Source organism: Palaemon carinicauda, chromosome 37 (assembly GCF_036898095.1).
Source record: "Palaemon carinicauda isolate YSFRI2023 chromosome 37, ASM3689809v2, whole genome shotgun sequence".
In the NCBI taxonomy this organism is placed as follows: Eukaryota; Metazoa; Arthropoda; class Malacostraca; order Decapoda; family Palaemonidae; genus Palaemon; species Palaemon carinicauda.
In genome coordinates, this window is record NC_090761.1 from 45,803,678 (window position 1) to 45,808,147 (window position 4,470).

A 4,470-nucleotide genomic window follows, 5' to 3' on the forward strand; every position below is an offset into this window, starting at 1 on the left:
ACTTCGGGATTTAGACTTGCCCTATTCGTATGAATTCTTAAATTTAATTTTTTTATAGTTCTTTATGCCAGATTATTGTTATATGCAGGGTCCCATAAATTGTATCGCTACGTTGGGACGTATGTTCCCGTTGTATTTTATGGTGCATGAACTGCAGTTCATGATCTGCAGCATTATTTATTTTGAAACCCATTAAGTCATTAGATAGTAATGTTAAACGAGCGTAATCATTAATCATTATTAATTACGAGCCAAATTTATATTTCTTTACTGTAGAAATTACATAAACTTTTTTTTTTCTTTTTTATTTTTTTAAAAAGAGGGGGATGAGCGAGGCAGGTTGTGAGATGAATTATAATCCTTTAAGTAGAAGTAGAAGCCGAGAAACAGCGGTACCTGCCCAAGAAAGGGGTGTCGGTCGTGGCGCAGGTGACTAGGTGTCTTTCGTCACGCAAGCACTTAAAAGGAGGCTTGCGAGGAGGCGCATTATGCACAGCAGATTAAAGAAGCAATGAATAATTACGCCTAATGGCAGGGAAGCAGAGACAACGGCAATCAAAGATGCTTCTCCTTCCCTTTTATAGCAACCGGCTGAAAGGGGCTTTTGCCCATTGCAGGAACGACAAATGAGAGAGAGAGAGAGAGGAGAGAGAGAGAGAGAGAGAGAGAGAGAGAGGGGGGGGGCTCCCGTGGTTAGAAAATCTCTTTTGTAGGATGGATAGTTAAGAGACTTTCCAAGCAATGGTTATACTTAATTGTAAAAACGAGGTGGAACATGTAATCTTCATTACGACACATACGCACATACACATTGCTAGAGAGAGAAGAGTGAGAGAGAGAGAGAGAGAGAGAGAGAGAGAGAGAGAGGGGTGTTAGTTAGCATTTCCCAAGTTGCCACTGCGCTATATGTTAAAGCTGGAATGACTTATCGTTCCACATGCGGAGGAATGAGCTAATAGTTGGGTTCATGCATTCCATTATGCAGTAAATGTGCCGAGGAGTAAAGATGGTAGAAATGTGATGGCTCGTTTTGGGAAAAAAAATCTTTTAGCAGATGTATTTCGTTCATTTGTTTTCAACCTAAGTGTTCCTGTCAAAGAGAGAGTCTTCGGGTTAAGATATAATGATCTGTGAATATTAGCAAAGCATTCACTCCAGGAGCTGAAAAAAAGCTAAATACTCTAAATAAAGGAAGGCTGCACATTTGAGAGTGAATATTTTTAAAACCTTAGCAGTAGAATTTAAAAATATATAGTTGTTTCAGAGTAATGATTGCCGTTTCTTATAGTCAACCAACATACATATATTTATATTACATTATTATCCGTAAGAAACTGACTGACAGATCTGTGATTCAAATGAAAATGTAAATTTTATGGAAAATATAAGATGTCAAGAGACATTCAGAATAAAATTCCTTATTTGGTTAAACGAGGTGATTCTTCAACGTCTCTTGAAATCGTCTTATCAGCTGATTTAATGCAGTTTCATTCCAGATCAGACACTCTCTCTCTCTCTCTCTCTCTCTCTCTCTCTCTCTCTCTCTCTCATTTATAAGGGTCTTATATTCAATGAAATTAATCTGTGAATGGTAAAATCATAAACGAAATAAAGATAAAAAAAATTGGGTTGCGCTGATTTAAAACAAGACCGCTGTCACTAATACATTTTTATCTTGCTGCAATATCGTCGTCAAAACTTACATACAGAAAAAAATCATCTTTTTTTAAGTCCTTTTATTTGTATTAACTAAGCTGAAAAAACGCATTGGAGTGATAAAGTATGCTCAGAACAGTGAATATAAATACAGCTTGAAAATTCTTTTTGAAAAGGCTGTGTTGTAAAGTTTCCCAACTGCCATCCTCATTGTGGTCAATGTCATTCTGAAACCCGTGATTGATTCTTTTAAAACGGTGGAGGGAGGAAAAAAAGTTTGCGTGTTTTAACGACTGGGTACGAATATTAATGAGATGTTCGTTCGAAACAACTGCCTACATACCCAGGAGCACGTACCACACGAAACATTTGTAACCGGGGTCATTGTAGTAGCATCAGTAGCCATAGAAGCCGATCAGGTACTGTAATTAATCTAGTAGTCAGGAGGAGAAATGTCTGAACTGAAGTAGCCGTTCGGCTTCCATATTGCATCCCATAGCGGGTTTTCAACGCGTGTAGTATTTTTTGTTTGTTTGAGTTTGTTTGTTTAAGGACTTCGAGAGCAGTCGGGACTTGTTCCCAATCAGTTGTATATTTTGGAAGATGGGCAGTTCATTGCCTATTCATCGGGATGCTTCGTTGCCAAAAGAGGTGGACGGCCTTACAAAACAGGACCTGGTTAGTCTCCTTACGCGGTCCTCTTCCCTGTTCTATTAATAACTGAACTATTACTTCACGATGATCTCTTAGGCCGCGCCCATTGTTTTAAGAAATAATTTTATACTTAATTTTTAGTTGTTGCATGTTCTCTGCCGCTTCTCTCATCAGTTGAAAGTGTCGAAGCGTTTATTGGATATATCGATCTGTGCCTTAATGGCTTGTTGTCAAAGATGATGTTTCGATGATATAGAATGGTAATCACATTAATGTTCACTTTGACCCCTTGTAAGTTGAATATTTTTGAAATCGTTCCAAATACGATTTGTTTGCAGTCGGTAACATTTTTCTTACGCTGTGTTTGAGAATCTAGCTTGATTTTGTTCCATGTCCTTTTGACACCTACTGTAGGTTTATTAATTGGAATTGGCAATGGAATTTCATGTATCCTTATTTATAATTATTATATATGGAAGAAAAGTAAGAAGAAAAAAAATCCCTTTTCGGGTAAAATCTTAGTTTATTATTATTATTATTATTATTATTATTATTATTATTATTATTATTATCACCATCTTCTGTATATAATGTATGTGATAGAAATTCTTATCTTTATCCTTTTTTGAGTTTCAGAATGGTCTCGTGATCCATCATATATTACGATGTTTCTAGAACCCGATACCAACGCCACCTTCCAGGAAATTAGTAACTAGTGGCCCCCCTCTCTCTCTCTCTCTCTCTCTCTCTCTCTCTCTCGCTCTCTCTCTCTCTCTCTCTCTCCCACATTGTGTTTTAATGTCACTTCAGTTCCCTTATGTTTAAGAACGTTTGTGCAAAATATAGATGAGGATATGATATTTGATGTTTATTGGTGTTCTGTTATTATTTTTACCGTGAAAAGTAACGAGGATCTTGAATGAATTGATACTAAAGCAGTGTCTGTATAATCAACGTCCTCTCAAGAAGCGAATTCTCACTTGAAAATACGTAAAGTTATTCAGTCAGAAAAGTTGTAGTCCTTATAATCGTCTCCTTTTTTCCTTATCAATATAGAGTGCATGTGTATACAAGTTTCTGTTTAACATTTCCGTGAAGGATTATGCTGAGATATAAATGCCTGTTTTATCTCACCCGAAATCACTATTTATACTGAACAATGAATAAAGATAAAAAAAGTGAAGTGAATAGAGAGCAAATCGAGGATAAGCCAAGTTAGTGGAAGCCTTCGCCGTTTGCCCTTTGAAGGCGAGGTAGTTTTTGCTCGTCTTTTATGCTTTTAACTAATTTTCCATGGACATTCCATTCACAGCAGTGCCATAATTAACTTTAGCCTGAGCGGGCCATTTTCACCCTAAGGACGGCTTATAGTCTCTTTTATGTGTCAATTATAAAGCCGTATCGCCTGACTGTTCCACCTGGCCTAGCTGGTTGCTTCTGTCGCTCCAACTAAAGGAAGTCTTGTGAGGGGGAACTACTTACTTGCCAGCCAAGACGAATACAGGTACTGCTGTGACCAGGTCATTGTTCTCTCTCTCTCTCTCTCTCTCTCTCTCTCTCTGGTTGTGTTATTAAAATACTTTGCATCCTGCAGTTCATTTTACTGTTACTATTTTAGCAAATTGTAAGCCTTCTTTAAAATTGTATTGATGTTCAGATCTTACATATGTAGTATAGTTTTTACCTATATTGTTTTCATGTATAAGTTCATGTACGTGGCACGGCAAGCATGCACTTGGATCGCTGACAGATTCTAATCTTGCTTGCTTCCTCATAAATTTTCAAGATGGCTGACTGGTTGTCCTTGTCATATTTTTTGTTAGAAACTATGTTGCACTGGCAGCAGCAGGTAGAATTCTATGCTCATAATGACGTCATTAAACATTTTGATAGAATTCGGGGAAAGTTCTTTGAAGGAGCAAAGAATATTTGTCCTATAAAGAGAAAACTTGATATTAAATAAACCTCTCTCTCTCTCTCTCTCTCTCTCTCTCTCTCTCTCTCTCTCTTAGCATGTCGAGCCAATGCTAAGATTGCCTATAGAGATTTTTTTTTGATAAAATATTGTCTTAAAAATTCCAAATAAATCTACAGCAACTTTCTTAATAACGAACGAAAAATAATGGTAATCTAAAAGAGCAATATACTAAAATTTGCATG

The 4,470-nt window shown here is 36.8% G+C and overlaps 1 long non-coding RNA gene across 1 annotated transcript in view; it reads left to right on the forward strand.

Moving 5' to 3' along the window:
* LOC137629079 (uncharacterized) overlaps nucleotides 1-4,470 on the forward strand; it is an 859,983-nt gene that overhangs the window by 489,798 nt on the left and 365,715 nt on the right. The window lies entirely within an intron of this gene.